This window comes from Glycine max, chromosome 5 (assembly GCF_000004515.6).
Source record: "Glycine max cultivar Williams 82 chromosome 5, Glycine_max_v4.0, whole genome shotgun sequence".
NCBI lineage: Eukaryota > Viridiplantae > Streptophyta > Magnoliopsida > Fabales > Fabaceae > Glycine > Glycine max.
The window spans coordinates 25,391,854-25,410,901 of NC_038241.2; positions in this window are offsets into that span (position 1 = coordinate 25,391,854).

Sequence of the window (19,048 nt, forward strand, 5' to 3'; positions counted from 1 at the left end):
ACCATAGTGGAAGTACCCTCCACTAGAACTGATCCACAAGAGATGTACCCTCTCTTGTTCTCAGTCAAACCGAAGTAGATGTACCCTCTACTTGTACCACAACGGATGTACCCTCCAATGTGTTAAGACAAAGATCTCAGGCTGTTAAACCTTTGATACTTTGTGGATGGGGATACAAAAGTATTCTCAGGTAGTTAGTCCTTTGAACACTTTTGTATTAGAGAATGGGAAGAATCAAAAGAATTCTCAGACTGTGTCGTTTTGAATTCTTTGACAAGGGAGAAGGGAGACACAAAAGAATTCAGGCGGTTAGTCCTTTGTTCTTTTGGAAAAGGGAGAAGAGAGACACAAAAAGAATTCAGACGGTTAGTCCTTGGCGAATTCTTTTTGCCAAAGGGAGAAGGGAATGAAAAGATGAATAACACAAGTTTTCAAGGTTTGGAAAACCAGAAAACTTCAGAAAGCTTTTGGTACAAATAAAAAGAAGAAGTTCATTGAGATTCAGGGCTTGTAAAAGATTGATTGAATAAGTGTATTGAAAAACAAATCAAAGCCTTGCTTTTATAGACTCTTCATGTCTAGCCAAGAGGATCATTTAGAAGAGTTATAACTTTTAGAAAAACTTAAAACCAATTTGAAAAAGTTAAAAAACTTTTGAAGAGTTACATCTTTTGATTTATTCAGAAACAATCACTGGTAATCGATTACCAAATCAGTGTAATCGATTACACAAGGCTTTTATGTAAAAGGATGTGACTCTTCACATTTGAATTTGAATTTCAACGTTCAAAGGCACTGGTAATCGATTACGAAAACATTGTAATCGATTACAACTTTTTGAAATTAATTGGAACATTGTGAATTCAGTTTGAAAACTTTTTCAAATCCATTTTGCTACTGGTAATCGATTACAATGATCGGGTAATTGATTACTAGAGAGTAAAAACTCTTTGGTAAACATGTTTTGAGAAAAATCCATGTGCTACTCAGTTTTTGAAAAATCCTTTTCATACTTATCTTGATTAAGTCTTTACTTGATTCTTGAATCTTGAATCTTGAATCTTGAATCTTGAATCTTGAATCTTGAATCTTGATCTTAATTCTCGAAGCTTGATCCTTGAATCTTGATTCTTGAATTCAACTTTCCTCTTGAATCTTGAAGTGTTCTTCAACTTTTCCTCTTGAGTCTTGAATTGTTCTTGATTCCATCTTGAACATTTTGAACTTATTCTTTGATTGACCTTTGAGCTTTTTGTCATCACCTTTGTTATCATCTTTTGTTATCATCAAAACATCTTTGAATCATTCTTGATTCACCATGAAGCTTTGCTTCTACATAGACCTTATGGAGTGATTGATGATGTTCTGGTGCGGGTCAAGCATCGTATCTTTCCTACTGACTTCATTGTAATGGACATTGAGGAAGATGCAGATATTTCTTTAATTTTGGGACGTCCATTTATGTCTACTACAAGCTGTGTAGTGGACATGGGGAAGAAAAAGTTAGAAATAGGTATTGAAGACCAACGGATTAGCTTTGATCTATTTAAACAAGAAAGAAAATTGCTGGACCAGAATGTTTGTTTACTGGTGAAGTAGTTTGATGAGAAGGTTCTGAAGGAGAGAACCAACATTGATCCAGGATAACAAAGAACTATGCATCAAACTAATGATGTTAAACGAGCGCTTACTGGGAGGAAACCCATCCCTTTTTAATTTTGTTTTTCTTGCATTCTAGTTCAGTTAGATTGCTTGTGATTGTGTGTTTTCAGCATGTTTAGTATTGAAAAGGGGTTTATAAGTTTTGTGAAGAGATGGACAAAAAAATAACTTAGAAAATTTTCTGTGGTCCACGCGCTAAGCGCAGCCCTCGCACTAAGCGCCATTTCCTTCATGTGCTAAGCGAGCTATTGTTTGCGCTAAGCGCCTTGACCCCTGATCATTGGCTGGATGGTCCCGCTAAGCGAGTGCTTAGCGCTAAGCCCAAAAACCTCTATGGATTTTAATTCTTTCGAATTGGGCTTAGCGTGAACGCTCGCTAAGCGCAATTCCTTCTCTGGAATTGAAATTATTATAATTGTGCTAAGCGCAAGCGACACGTTAAGCGCGGGCCACTACTGCATTTAATGAGCATTAATTCGCTAAGCGCAGCCTTTGGTAGCTAAGCGCAAGTTGTAGGACCAATCAAAGCTGCAGTACCCGCTAAGCGCAACCTTGCACGCTAACCCTGAAAGCTTCTCTGGAATTTTAACATTTTGAATTGGGCTTAGCGAGTAGATGCACTAAGGGTAGGGGCTTTTAAAACTCAAACGTCATATGGACACGCTAAGCACAGCTATGCGCTAAGCGCACCATACGAAACTGCCAAAAATTATAAGGTACTTGCCTTAGGCAGTTACCATTTCACTCTTGTTGTGCATTAAGGCCATTCACTACATCTGCCCTCATCTTGCTTCATCTCCCTGCATTCCTGCATCTTCGTTATTCTTTGCATTCATCTACACAATCCAAGTAAGTTTCTTTACTTGACTTCATTTTTGTTCTAAGTTTTCAACCTTAGGTTGGATAACTTAGTGATTGTTAGGTAGAATTTCTGTTTATGCTTAGTGTTAGGTTAGTTGTTAGTTAGAATAGCTTTAGGGTTGTACTGTAGTCATAATGTGCTTGTTTTGATTAGGGTTTGATGGCCCAATAGGGGCCTATGAGAATGGGTGAGAAGCCCTTAGTTTTCTGGAAATCACGATGAACGTGCTAAGCGCCTTGCTACGCTAAGCGAGTTCATCGCTTCTGTTCAAGATTTTGGATTTCCTTATGAACGTGCTAAGCACAGTTGTCGCGCTAAGCGTGTTCATCTTCTCTGTTGAGTTATCTGTTGAACGCGCTAAGCGCAGCTGTGCGCTAAGCGAGTACTGTGTATCAGACACTTAGGATTTTTGTGTTTTTGTTGGGAGCTAAGCGTGCATGTCACGCTAATCGCTAATCTTTCTCTATTTTATAAATTTGTGGAATTGCGCTTAGCGAGCCTGCTTGCTAAGCCCATTCTGCAGAAAAAAATATTTTGTCTTCACACGCTAAGTGCCTGTCTATCGCGTTTAGCGCGTGAGTAAATTTCATAAGGCGCGCTAAGCGCCAAGCCTTAATTTCAGTTTTATTTTCTACTTTTCAATTTGAATAATTCCTATCTAATCTTGTGATTTAATTCTTTTGTTTTGCAGATGGATTCTCGTAAAAGGAAGGCACCAGCTTCAGTGTCCCAGGCATGATATGACAGATCAAAATTCACATCACAAGATGCCTGGGACAAATATGCAAACAATATTCTTTGCCGGAAAATCCTTCTGGAAAGGAATGCAAAGTTGTTTTATGCCGAATTTGATGAATTTAGAAGGGAAGTTGAGAGGAGGAACTAGCATAAGGAGCTCACTAACTTCTCAGAGGGAAACATTGATGTTGCTATTGTTAAAGAATTTTATGCTAACCTCTATGACCTGGAAGACAAATCGCCTAAGCAGGTGAGGGTACGAGAGCACCTAATTAAATTTGATGCTGATGCCCTCAACACCTTCTTGAAGACACCAGTGGTCATAGAGGAAGGGGAGAGCTTTCCTGCCTACTCCAGGTTTGCTAATTTGAGGCCAGATCCTCAAGAGCTTGCAACCTGTCTATGTATCCCTGGGAAGGAATTTGAGCAGAATGCAGACGGGCTACCTTTGAAGATTTTGAGGAAGAATCTTACTACTCTGGCCCAGACCTGGAGTGTTCTACCTTTTTCTAACCTAGCCCTGACATTTCATACTTCAGATATTACTTTGGATAGGGCTAAGTTAATCTACGGGCTTGTAATGCTGATGAATATGAACTTGGGATCCCTCATCTCATGTCAGATTTCTCTCATCGCACAACATTACTCCTCGAGGATAGGTTTTCCAGCCCTTATTACTGCTTTATGCAAGGCCCGAGGAGTCACATCTGATTCTCTAACCTTTGAATCCCTGAGCCCAATCATTAATTTGGCTAATATTAACAAGAATTGTTGGAACTTGGATGACCCTTCGATCACTTTTTGGGTAACCCGCAAATCTAAGGCCAAAGGATCTAAGGCACCATCTACTTCAGCTCCCCCTACCTCAGCTCCTTCTACCTATCCTCTCCCTCCACCACCAGCAGCTCCAGTTCATCAAGGTCCCTCCGCTCAGAGCCTTCCTTGTCTATGCTGCAGAGCCTACATCAGGGCCAACTCCTGATCATGCAAAGTTTGTAGGATGCTGTCCAATAGCGGCCAGTTATGAGCGTCGAGGAGTTTCTTCAGAAGATGGCCTGGACAGGAGTCCAACCTTCTCCTTTGGAAGGGGGTGAGGCCTCTGTAGCCTAAGAGCCTCAGCAGGACGACATTCTTGAGGCCTCAGAGCCCACTCCACCTGAGCCTTTCATTTTTGAGACTGATCCAGTTATTGTTCAGGAGGATGTTGCAGTACCAGAGCCATCTTCTTAGCCTGAGCCTGAGCCATCTGCACCAGTGTTGGATCTGCCTCTTTCTCAGGATTCATCATCTGCACCAGCACTAGACCTGAATGAGCATACATAGGATCAGGATTTTTATTTCCATGCTTTTTGAACAGTTTTATTATTATCTTTTCTTTAGTACATTTTATAATTTTGATTTATGTTTATGTTTCAGCTTTTAAATTTTAGTTCATAGTTTTTATTTTAGTTGATAGTCTGTACAAAGCTTGATTGAATAGTGCATTTGTATCATCCAGTGGTTGATACTTGATTTTGGAATTCAGTGTTTGTGGTTGGTTTGAATTGATCAATTGTATGATGTGAGTGAATTGGAATGCGTAGATCATATGCCTTGAATGAGCATGCAGTCATTAGAAGAGAAAGAAAATGGAATTAGGATCATGACTGAAAATGTTAGTTGGTTTGTCAGGTTGATTGTGAAGGAGCGCATTAGCCGCAACCCGATGAGAGTGTGATCTTTAATTGTGAGAGAATGACTAACATTAAGTAATGGTTTCTGCATGAATCTTTGAGTATGGAATGAATGCGTGAAATTGAAGATGACGAAGGCCATGTTTTGATTGAAGAGAGCCACTTAGCTAAAAAATCTTACCTTGTGCATGATTAATTTATCCCTTGCACCCATTTTGAACTGAAAGTATGATTGTTTGATTGAACCTTGAGCCTATACAGTTTATCTCCTTCTACCTTGTCTTAGGTTGTAGGAGAGCATCATTCATAAGAGGAAATTTTGGTTCAAAGCAAATTTTCCCAAATTTGGGGGAATTATGGGGTGAAAGCTTGAAATGGTAAGAAAAGAACAACACACACAGTCATCTAATAAGTAGCAAGTATTAAAAAAAATTGTAAGTATAAAATAAAAGTGTGTGTGCTGCTAATTAAGAAAAAGAAAAACTAAGTGTGGAAAAGCAAGTAATAGAGCTGGAATAAAAAGAAAAAGGTTGATCTAAGGATGAATGCTCTCCTAGAACCTAAGTTTTTGCATCCTAGAAAAACCATGAATTGATTGCAGCCCAGCCTCGTTACAAGCCTAGAAAAGTCCTTCGGATTCAGTTTGTGTGTTCTTGACTGTATGGCATGAGATGAAGTGCAAAGGTTGAGACTTATGTTGGTTGTTGATTGATGGATAACCTAAACACTTGTGCTTGAGTGAAACAATAGCTGTCAGGCTTTGGTTAATGATCCTTCCTTGATATCTATTGCTCTTACAAGCTTATTTCAGTTGTGCTTCTTAACAATCATGTTCATATCTTTGAAAAGTTGTATATCTTGTGAGAAGTTGTTGATTGAAGCATTGTATGCCATTCATGTCACGTGATTGAATTCTTTGGAACAAACATTGTTTTTTAATAACCACTGTGAGCTTGTCACTTGAGGACAAGTGATCTGTTCTTTCTTTGCTTAAGGACAAGCAAAACTGTAAATTTGGGGGAGTTTATTAGTCGTCTTTTAGGACTAATTTTTGGTATAGAAAAGTTTCCAAAATGTAAATAAATCTCCCAATTTATGGTTAATTTTTGGTAGGATTGTAAATATTTCTAGTTTAGTTTTCATTTGTGCTTAGTAGAAGCCTTCCTATCGAATTTAATGTAAATTTCACTTCAATTTCAGGTAAAAAGGAGAAAATTATGAAGGTTCAAAAAGTGTTGTCTCGCTAAGCCTGAACCATGCGCATAGAGAGACCAAATTGCTAAGGGAGACAACAATGGCTTAGCACATTAGGATAAGCCTGAAGAGAGTTCTTCCACGCCAGCACGCGTTTAGCGCGTATGCAGCTCGCTAATCGAGGTTGTTGTCTCTTCTACGCTAAGCGCAAGATTGGCGCTAAGCCAAATATCACTTACTCACACTAAACGCGAGAATGTTGCTAAGCATGGCTTCGAGGTCAGAAAGCCCTTTTTAAGCCTGTTTTGCACAGAAAAAAGGAGAGAGTGTGATGACGTGAAAGAGATATGAATTGACTGCAAATTGTGTGCAGAGAACAGAGGAAAAGATGAGTAAGGAAGCAAAGGTCCTAACTTTTAGGTAGATTCTAGGTTTTAGAGTTATTTTCTAGGTTCTTAGAGGTGGAGGAGACATCCATACTGCTTTGTAATCTGGTATTTTCTTTGAAACCCTTCTCTTATTTGTGAAAGCTTCTCCCTTGTAATGGAGGGCTAAAATCCTTTGTTGGGAATTTCTACTGAGTACTTGATGTAAATATTTTTATTATCTATTTGAGGTTATATTCCTGTGTTCAGAGTATCTATCTAAGCATATTGTATGCATGCTTGTGGTTTGATCACCCATTGGTGTGTGCTGTTAGGAACTTTAGCATTGACAAATGTATTGTTTCCTTGGAACTTGATAGAGCAGGGCTAGATAACTGTAGTGCTAGACATAGTGTGCAAGGTTCTAGTTTTTATTATGTTGTGCTTATAATGTTGTTTAAATTAGGCTAAGTTCAACAAGAGACATCTACAAATGAAGCTTAGTTTAAATTGGTCCAAACTCACGAGACATCGGTGTTCGTATTTTTGTCCTCAGCATAGAACACAGGAATAATTTCAAATAGAGAAAAACCCTAATTGCATCAAGTATCTCGGTGGAAAGACCCAATGCTTTTCCTTATTTGTTTTCACACTCAATTGTTCATGTTTATTGTTTCTTTGATTACAATAGAATATACCTTTGTTTTCAATTCATGATACTTAATTCTTTTTACAAACAGTTGTATTTTGAATGACATTTTTCCAAGTAAAATAGGTTCCCTGAGTTCGATACTCAGATCATTTTGTTTTAATTATTTACTTGACGATCTGGTGTAATTGCTGGTAGATTTTGCACCCACACAAACAAGTAGTATTCCTAGGGGTGGAAACACTATGCAAGCACGCGCTTAGCGCATTATCAGCTCACTGAGCAAGTCATCTGTCGCTTTCTAGGCTTAGCACGAGATTGGCACTAAGCTCAAATTCACTTACTCACGCTAAGCGCGAGAATGGCGCTGAGCGCGACATCGAGATCAGGATTTGCACAGAATTGAAGGGGGAGCCAAGAGAACTATTCACTACTCAGAGGCCTGAAGAGTGTGAATTTCATAGAGTATAGAGCAGAGAAAGCGGCCAAGTTTTCATCTTTTAGGGAGATTAGTGAGTTTTTGAGTGATTGTGAGATTCCTAGAGGTGGAGGATACATCCCCACTCCTTTGTAAGCAAGCAATTTCTCTTGATTCCTCTTCTTCAGTGTAAAAGGAGCTTCCTTGCCATGAAAGGCTAAAACCCTCAGTTGGGGATTTTTATTGAGTAGTTGATGTAAACTCTTTTTCATATCTAATTAAGGTTATTTTATGTGTTCACTGCTTCTATCTATGCTTATTGTATGCATGCTTGTGGCTTGATCACCAATTTGTGTGTGCTGTTAGGGACTTTAGCATTGGGAAATGTACTGTTTCCTTAGAACTTGATAGAGCAGGGACTGAATAACTGCATTGTTAGGGATAGTGTGTAGGGTTTTAGTTTTCTTTATTATGTTGTGAGTATAATGTTGTTTAAATTAGGCTAAGTTCAACAAGAGGGATCTGCGAACAAAGTTTGATTTAAATTAGTCCAAAGTCTGGAGGAATCGGTGTTTGGTATTTTTATCCTCAGCATAGAACACATGAACATCTTTAATTGCATCAACTTACTCAGTAGGAGGACCCAACGCCTTTAGATATCTATTTTCACACTTACTTGTTCTCGTTTATTGTTTTTACTAAGGATAGAACATACTTTGGATTTAATTCATAATCATTAATTTCTGTTTGCAAATGTCTACTTACTTAACAAAACTTTGCTAAATGAACAAGTTTCCTGTCTTCGATACTCGATTCATTCCATTTTAATTATTTTACTTGGCAACCCGGTGCGCTTGCTGGTAAGACCACTCCCATATAAAAACAAGTAATATCAATTTGGAAGAGGGAGTAAACAAGTATTCTGGTCGAACATGCAACATCACTTGTTCAAGGTTTTGCTATTTGCCAACTTTTCTAGCCTGCTTGTATTTCATCACCAAATTAAAGCAATATGAGCTTTCATGAATTTTAATACATGGAACCATTCCATTAGCAAACTTCAAATACCCTCTTGCACAAGTCAACCAAATAATAACACATTAGAAAAGGTCAAAATAAATTAAACTTCATAAAATTCTAAGCACTCTAGGTGTTGGATCAAAATTTAGTTCAAAGAAAAAATAAAATTAACAAGAAGAACTCTCCACTAGATTCCCAAATTGAAACAACCTAAACCCAAAACCCCAAACGCATAACCAAAACCCAACATACCATAAACATACTTTTTAATTACAAGATTCAAAATTCCAAAATGCAGAAGCATAAAAGGAAGATGTTGCAATTGAACTCCACAATCTTGCAGCGGAGGAAGATGCTACAAAAGGTCCATGGTGGTGGTGCACGTGTGATTAGGGGCACGTGACAATCATACAGCGGAGGTTTTGCACACACGCAGTTAGATTTGAGTTACATCTAGTGCCATCAGTGATGGGTGAATGTGTAGGGTAAAAAAATGGTAAGGCAATGAAAGGGAGTGGAGGTGTTTGGGTCATGAAGCAACGACGACCTAAGGTCTGACAGCGTATTTCAAGATGTCACCACTGCCAGCGGTGAAGGCATTTCAAGATGTCGTCATTGTTGCTGGTGGCTGACTAGCATCGGGAAATGGCGTCGTGAGGGACGTGAAGAAGAGGATATGTGAAGAGAGAAGAGAGAAGTGTGAGGGTCAGGTTAAAATCACAAACGAGAAAGAGGAAACCTATTTTTATTGTTTTTGAAATAAGGTGAAAGTTGTTTTGAAAAGAAGAAAAAAATCAACTCAACCATTTTAACCAAACATGTATCCATTTTGAAATTGCATTTTATAACCGAAAACCAAAAACTCACAATTACCCCTAACATATATTTGTGGATGAAATAAGAAAGAGAAGACTCCACTAGAGTGACTAACCAAATCTTACAACAAACTTTTAGTTATCAATATAGTCCATAGATATTTTATATTAGTAATACGGTAACTATATATATATATATATATATATATATATATATATATATATATATATATATATATATATATATATATATATTATACATAAGATAGAATATTTAAAAATTATATTAATATTTAATCATAAATTATCATATTATACATAATGAATTTATTAAAACAATTGTTTTAAAAATTTATGGTTATCAGTCTTAATATTTTTTAATTAGTTGATTATGTAAAAAAAAGTATACTAGCATAACTTTAACTTTTATACATTGACAACGTTCAATAAGTATAATTTTTAAGATAATTATTATAAAAATAAGAAATTTACTATATGATAATTTGTTATTGGATCAAATATAACTACGAAAGGCTAGTTTAATTGGTTGAACAGTGAGTTGTTATAATCTATTGTCTGTTTGATGTTTGAATTCAATTTCTACAGGATATATATATATGTGTTTAAAAATATATTATATAATTCTTAATTACTATTATTTTTTGTTCCTATTTATAAAAAAATTAGTTATTGTGTAAAATACAGTATAACATATTTCTTGTAAAAAAAAATGAAAGTAGTAACATTTTATCATTAGATCGACTTCACCCCATGCAAACCTAACTTAAACACAAATACACAATCCAATACTGAAAAACACAAATTATAAGTTTACTTAGGTGATTTGATTGCCTTTTGAGTCCAAACTTTGTACCAAAACCCAACTGTATCAACTTGGGAAATAGGTATTGATTTTTAAAACCCTAGGAAACCTGATGAGGTTTGGACGAGATTCATAGTGAAAATAGTAATAATCAATAACCATGCCCATGTTCCACGGTTTAGGCTATGTGTAGCAAGACATTTATGGTAATTTATAACTTTTTTTACTAGTTAAAAAACTTGTTTAACTACTTAGTAAACAAGTTTTTTTAGTAGCGTCTAGTGTTTTTTAAAACATTACTAAAACTAGTATTTTTTAAAATACTATCTTCTAGCTTTTTATATTTTCTTTCATTTTTATCCTCAATATATTTATCAAATTTCCTAATTATTATTTTTAAATAAATAATGATTTTATTATTTTTCTATCATTTTACACTTATCAGTTGCTTCAACAATTAGTTTTACCAAATATTTATAATTTAATAAGCTAGTTTTTCGGTTAGTTTTGTCGAGCATAGTCTTAAATCCTCAATTCCATTTTTATCTTTATTATTAAAATTATTGTATAATTTAATTTTATAATTTTTTAAGGAATTTGAAACTTTATTATTTACTAATTATAATTAAGTTTAACAATATATTTTTTCTTGAAGCTTTCAGATTCTCATTTTTTAAATCTTTGTATATTAAATTTAGAGTATATTCACTTTTTTTATTCAAAACTCACTGACATGTGAAATTTTACTCAAAATAAAAATAAAAATAAAACCATTTTTTTGTCTTCATCAAACACTAATGTAACATTTTACCAATCCCTTCCAAAATTTATGACATTTTAAAAAAATTAACAGTTAAAATTATTATATAATTTTATATAGACATGTTTATATGATATTTTTATATAAATTTTAGTTTTAATTTATTGGTAAAATATATTTTGAGATAATTATAATTATAATTTTTTAATTAATTTAACTCTTGTAAATTTTTATTTGTAGATCAATTATTTGTTACATTTTTTAGTTTCAATTATTATTTTTTATTCATAGTATGCATTCTACTATTACTATTTGTTTGTTGGGGAGATTCAAGAAATTCTTTCATTTCCGTCAATCTACGTTAAGTAGATCTAGATAATGCGTGAGCGTGCTTCTTGGAACAAACTTCGTGAATATTGTGGCGTCCCTAAATTAATGACTGGTTTAATAGAAATAATTTAAATAACAAAAACCATGGTAAATTTTTTTTTTTTTTTTTTTCTTTTTCTTTTTCATTTCTTTCTCCTTTCACCATAACTAGGTTTAGAAGGAAAATCCTCACTATAAAGTCCTGAATGGCCAGTTCACAACTCTACTCGGAGTCATTTCTTTCTTACCGCTCATAATTCTCTAAATTATTTTGCTGTTTCAAAAGGAAGAATGTACCAGCCATTACTTTAGGTCGTCACGTGAAAATAAAAGGATAAAGTACAGTCGGTAAATTCTTTTACAAATAAAGTTGCTAATGCTTTCTTTTCAAATAACAAGATCGATCATAAATGCAATCATCATTTAAAGCTGTCCAAAATATGGGAGTTTTACAAAATATATAGTGTCATCCAGAGCAAAGGTGTCCATAGTGGTGGCTTCAGCCACATGTATACAATCATCAAATGCCTATACATCAGGTCTACCCATACAAAAACAAAAGAGTAAACCTAACAGTTAGTCCTAGATACACCCACCCTCAAAATATACAAAACAAATCCAAAAAGCTGTCCACTAGGATGAAGAGCCTCCGCTGATCGCCATCTCCCTCGGGCCGCTATCCTCCGTAGAGTCTGCCTCAGATGCCGACATGACTTCCTCGGGAGAATCCACCTCAAGAAGTGGATCCTCATCACACTCTAGAAAGTCAAGGGCATCCACAGCAGGCTCAGGAGGTAGCTCCTCCAGGTCCTCCTCAGGGTCTTCCTCGGATGACGTTACCTCGATCACTTGAGCGGGCTCCACTAGACGATATGGTGTAGGCGTGGGTAGTATCCACTCCACAGTGCGCTGAAGCGTCCGTGCAGGTTCATCTGGATGCACCAAAGAAGTAGCCGTGAATCGAATGGTGCCCCGAAATCGGCACCTCGTGTTGCCTTCGAGGGTCTCCCAAGCTCCCTCTAGGCACTCCATCTCTACTCGATCACGGATTAGCTGTGCCGCCATCACGATCTACAAGAAAGAAAAGAAAGGGGTAGACTCTTTCACAAGAATCTAACTGCGCTGCACACAATGCACCTCATAACCACTACATGACGTTAAAAGGAGTATCTTGAGGCTTTTCATCTCTGGTAATCGATTACACATGCCTGGTAATCGATTACCAGAGGCTAAACTTGAATTACACAGCCTCAGGACATGAAATATGCAATAATACACTGTGTAATCGATTACACATGCCTGGTAATCGATTACCAGTGACCCATTCCTCTGTGTAATCGATTACACAGGCTGGTAATCGATTACCAGAGGCTCCCTAAGTTTCCTGACTTCGTTTTCAAGCCTGGTAATCGATTACACCCCTTGGTAATCGATTACCAGAGACCATCTTAGCCTCCTGTCCTCAATTTTAAGCCTTGTAATCGATTACCCACCCTTAGTAATCGATTACCAGAGGCCACAATCCACATATTACACAAAATTCACAGCTGGCCAGCCACCACAAGCCTCCTTGCTTTGTGGTCTTGTTTTCCTTTTATCTGTTGACTGCCAGGAGCTCGCCTGCTTAGGTACATCACAGGTTCTCACTGACCGACTATGCCCGGGTTGGGTCGGGATTGGTCAAGCTTGGTTTTGGGCAATAGCACCCCACCTGACGTCCCCAAGGTCTCCTGACCCCCGCGACATATCTCCAGGTACCACTCTGTGGTCAACAATAAAAGCAGGAAGTTTCACCCTTCAACACTTCCTCATCTCAAGCTTGTAGGATTATGGGGTACCCATCACATGTGGTACTAGGTGGCGGTCGGGCGATGGTGCACAACAAGTTTCTCCACATCCACAATGCGCGCATAAACCCACCATCCCCTGTTGCCCACCTCCAACTGAGCTCACGTACTCCCACGTAGCCCATATCCTCGTTTCTCTCAACACCGGGTCCCCATCAATCCTCCCAAGCTTCCACAACATCCAAGCAAAACAACATTCACACAGCACAAGCTATCACAGCCAAGCAAAACAGAGCAAAGGCAGAAAACTCTGCCAAAACACCAACCAAAAGTCACAGCTTTTACCACTCAAAGACCCCAGTAACAATTCCTTCGTTCCAATTCGTTAACCGTTGGATCGACTCCAAAATTTTACTGGAAGTCTATAGTGTATAAGCCTGCATTTTGACCGTTGGGATATACTAGCAAACATCCAGAACTCATTCTGCACTAGACTTTCCACAGCCAACCACACACAAGCATTTTTCTGCACTTGTGCAAAATTCTGCTGCACAATTTCACAGCAAAAACTCTGCATAAGTGCAGATTTCGAAAATCACCCTTCCTCTCATCCAATCTTGCCCAAATCAAATCCTACAAGTCCCAAATCATGTATCAAACATGTCTAAACCAAAGCCAAGCTTCAAACCACAGCAACACAAAATCTAGGTGTCCAAAACCCCTCAATTCAATGGCTTTTCTAGGCTTGAAAGGTGGAATTTAGAATGAGGTAAATTTGGAGCAAACTCTCACCTCACACAAGTCTCTAACATCAATCTAAACTTGCTCAAACTGGATTTACACCTAAATTTCCACCGAATCAAAATTTGACTCCTCAACACCCAATTTTGCCCTAGAAATGGCTCTTGGTTCACTTTGGTCATTTGTTTTTCTCTCTAGCTCAGCCTAACCTTTCTCACATGTCCTAAATGACATTTCAAGCTATTATTAACTCACTTTAACCTCTATTTACCACAGAATTCAGACTTAGCCTTCCAACTCTCAAAGTCTCACTCTTTTTCCACTCATAACATCACATTCTCACTTTCTAACCTTGGGTTAGTTCTACCCTTTGTCTCTAACAGATTTCCATCAGCAATTTCAGCATATAAACATCACAAACATCATCACAAAAACCCTAAAACAGAATGGGTATGTCTAATTCACCCAAACATGGCAATTTCAACAAGCTTTCAACAAATGCCTTCACAAATAATCATCACACAGCAGAAAACTACCAAAACCACCCATCATATCTCCCAAAACCCCATACCCACGAAATTTAAGAGAGAAAGAAGTCCACCCAAACCTGAAATTTCGAAGTCCCACTCGTAGCCACGCACTTCACGACTCCAAAAATGCTCTCCTTTCACGATTTGGGGCAGAAATGAGCACCAAAGGTTGAAGCTTTGTGTGGAGCTTCAATGGAGAATGAGGGAGAAGAAAGGCAACGTGAGGGAGAGAGAAAGCTGTCTGAAAAAAAAAGTGTGGGGGCTGAGTGAGGAGAGAGAAAAGCTTTTGGTCTTAAATAAAAAGGGTTTTCCCTTTCCCCTTATTTTATTCAAGCTCTGCCACATGTCCCTATTTGATTGGAGCAAAAGGGCCCACTTTCTCTTTTTGACTGTGACCCATACTCAGTCACAAAAGTGAGAAAAATCTGACCTTTGAAACGCTTAAATCCTGCCTCGGTTTGCGTGCCATTTCTCTGGTTCCAGTTTCTCGCGTTTCTCTGCGTCCGTCGGGGCCAGTTTTCGAAAGCAAGCAATATATATATCAAAACGCTCAGAATGAAACCCCAAGCGTGGTTTAGAGGTTGGTTTCGTTAAATTTTAAGTCGCACGCAAAACGATGATTTTTAACTAATTAATTAGGAATTAACCCATAACCTCCCAGTTATGGATTTCTCTCCCTTAATTAGCCTAACCCGCATATCTTGCCCCCCGCTATTCCTACTTCTACCAAGAACATATAGGCATATACACTGAATAATACTTATATATAATCATTCAAAATACATCGTTTCCAAAAATTCCGGATAGAAATTTCCAGGATGTTACAAATATCATCTGGATTCTCCCTCGTATCAACTTTCTGGACTTTGACCCTCTTCTTAGAACTGATGAAATGGTACCTGATGTCAATGTGGAAACTATACTCAGACTATCATAGAAAATGATATTCTTTTCCTGTGGAAACCTAAGATTGCTAATCAGACCCTTTAGCCAGATTCCTTCCTTTGTTGCATCTGCCAGAGTCATATACTTTGCTCTGTAGTGAATAATGTGAATCATGCAAGTTTTGATGATGCCAAAAAGAATTTACTTGATAATGGTTGTTATCATCAAAAAAGGGGAGAATGTAAATGTATGAATATAGGTTTTTGATGAAGCCAAAGTATAATCAAACAAGATTGCTTCAAGAAACGTTCAAGGTTAAGCAAACAGAGATTGCTTCAAGACTAGTTCAAGGTCAAGCAAACAAGATCAATAAAAAGATAAGGCCTTAGTTTATTTGTTAAAAGAATCTCACTGGTTGATCAGTTTTGGCCTCAAAAAATTATTTTCAACAACTCAAGGCACTAGTAATCGATTACCAGGTATTGTAATCAATTGCTAGAGAAAAGATTTCAAATGAGCTTTTCAAAAGGGTTTTGAAATTTGAATTTTAAATCTTGTAATCGATTACCAAATGTCTGTAATCGATTACCAATAACAACATTTCAGAAAACACTTTGAAAAGTCATCACCCTTCAAAATATAAATGTGTAATCGATTACCAGAATCATGTTATTGATTACGAGTGAGAAAATTTCAAAAAAGCTTTTTGAAAAGACACATCTCTTCAAACCATTTTGAAAAGACACAATGGGCCTATACATATGCGTGTCTGACTTAAAAAAAAAAGAGATGTTCTAAGAGAGCGTAATTGTCAAATGCTCTCTAAACAACTATTGGCCAAACACTTGCGAATCTATTGAGAATTCTTCTAGGAAATTCAATTTGTATCATCTACTCTAAAGGAGAGAAATCTTTCTATTCATCTCATAAACTCAATTGTAATCAAGAGACTAGTTGTCTCTTGGCTTGTGAGAATATTGAACACAAGGGTGAGGGATCTCAAGGTGTGTCCAAAGTCTATAAAGGATTTACAGAGATAGTGGAAAATCTCAAGTGGGTTGCTTGAGGACTGGATGTAGGCATGGGAAGTGGCTGAACCAGTATAAAACGAGTTTGCAATTCTCTCTTCCCTTATCTCTGTTATTTTATTGCAGTTTACTTTGTCTTGCGCATTTAAAAGAAAATTATTAAATTGATTGCTTCTTCTTCTTTTTCATTCTGAGCCTATCATATATCATTCAAAAGGGGATTAAAATTTGTTAGTGGGAAATTTGTAAGACTTAATTGTAGAAGCAAACTTCATGGTGATGAACCAAGCAATTTTGATGATGCCAAAATCCCAAGTGATTGATTCAAGATTGATTTAAGAGTTCAAGATCAAGCATCAAGAATCCAATCCAAGATTCAAGATTCAAGAGAAGAAATCAAGAAGCAACAAGTCAAGACTTCATATAGGATAAGTATTAAAAGATTTTTTCAAAAACCAAATAGCACAGTTTTGTTTTACAAAAAAAATTTCTCAAATTTTCTAAAGTTACCAGAGTGATTACTCTCTGGTAATCGATTACCAGTTGGCAGTAATCGATTACCAGTGACCAGATTGATTTTCAAAATGTTTCAAATGATTTGTAACGTTCCAAAATGATTTTCAAATAGTGTAATCAATTACACTATATTAGTAATCGATTACAAGTGAATCTGAACATTGGAATTCAAATCCAATTGTGAAGAGTCACAACTTTTCATAAAATACATTGTGTAATCGATTACACCATTGTGGTAATCGATTACCAGTGAATAGTTTTGAAGAAAAAGTTAAGAGTTATAACTCGTAACATGATTTTCTCAAAAGTCATAACTCTTCCAATGGTTTTTTGACAAGACATGAAAAGTCTATAAAAGTAAGACCTTGACACGCATTTTACAAGCATAAAAAAAACACATATCTCTTTCAAATCTTTTCTGACCATTGCCCATTGTTTTTCTTTGCAAAAACTCTTGCCAAAAAGCTTTCTAAACTTCGGTTTCAAAACTTTGTTTTTCTGTAAGTGGAAATTCTAAAGAAAACAAAAGTGTGCTATCTTTTCTTCCTTCTCTCTCTTGCCAAAAGAATTCAAAGGATTAACCGCCTGACAATTCTTTTGATTCTTCCTTCTCCCTCTTGCCAAAAAAATTCAAAGGACTAACCGCCTGAGAATTCTTTTGATTCTTCCTCCTCCCTTTAAACAAAAGATTTCAAAGGACTAACCGCCTGAGATATCTTTTGCTTCCCCTTACAAATATTCAAGGGACTAACCGCCTAAGAATTCTTTGTCTTAACACATTGGAGCGTACATCCTTTGTGGTACAAGTAAAGCGTACATCTACTTGGGTTGTAATACTGAGAACAAGAGAAGACACATCTCTTGTGGATCAGTTCAAGTGGAGCGTACATCCACTTGGTGTTTCAAAGAGAACAAGGGAAGGTACATCCTTTGCGGCTCTTTGCTTGTAAAGGATTTTACAAGGTTAAAGGAAATCTCAAGAACCGGTGGTTGCTTGGGACTGGATGTAGGCACGGGTTGTTGCCGAACCAGTATAAAAACTTGTGTTTGTTTCCTTTTTCCCTACACTATTTAATTTCCGCTGTGCAATTTTTATTTCCTCTTTACTTTTGTCTAAGTTATTGTTTCTGTTCTTTACTTTCTCATAACTTAGTAGTAAAGCCTAATTGAATCTAGTAACATTAAGAAAGATAAATTTTTAATTAGTTAAGACACGTTCATAATTAATTCAACCCCCCCCTTCTTAATTATTCCGAGGCCACTTGATCTAACATTAATTCACCCATCCTCTTAAGTTATTGAGGCCACTTGTCCAACAAATAAAGTCGATGTGGGCCGAAGTGCTGCCTTCCAACTAATAAGAGAGTTGTCAATCATGAATGCATACCCAGTTGCAAATCTCCTTGCATGCATCCAAATTTTTAACATAGTTAGAATCTGAGTAACTAGTGTGAGCATAGGACGTGTCTCCATGGTAGGCGAGTCCAATATCAATTGTACCCTTAAGGTACCTGACTATACATTTCATAGCTTGTCAATGTTCCTTTCTAGGATTACTCATATACCTATTCACAACACTGACTTCTTGTGCTAGGTCCAGTCTGGTGCATACCATAGTATACATGAGACTTTCTACAACACTTGCATAAGGAACACGAGACATGTATTCCTTCTCTGATTCTGACTGAGTAGTATTGAGTTCAGATGGACAAATAGATGTTGTCAGAGGAGTATATATTGATTTTGCGGATTCCATCTCAAAACAATTCAACACTTTTTTAATGTATTCCTTTTGAAATAGAAAGAGCTTCTTTTGGACTCGATCCCTCTTGATCTCCATGCCTAGAATCTTTTCAACAACTCTCTTGTCCTTCATCTCAATTTCACTACTGAGTATTGACTTCAGCTTCTTAATTGCCAACAAATTTTGAGATGCTATGAGCATGTCGTCCACATAGAGTAGTAGATAAATATGGAACCATCCTCCACCTTGCTACAATAAGCACATGAGTCATAGGTTTTTTTACCAAAAGGGGGTAAATTTTTACGTTAATTTTTTATCGAGGGTATGTTTTAAAAATTACCCAAGAGGAGGTAAGTCGTAACAGGTGTTATGACTTCTTTTTTTTAACTGAAGTCGTAAAATTATTTACGACTTCAATTAATTTTTTTTACAACTTGGAAGTCGTAAGCAATTTTTTTTGTTTTTTGGT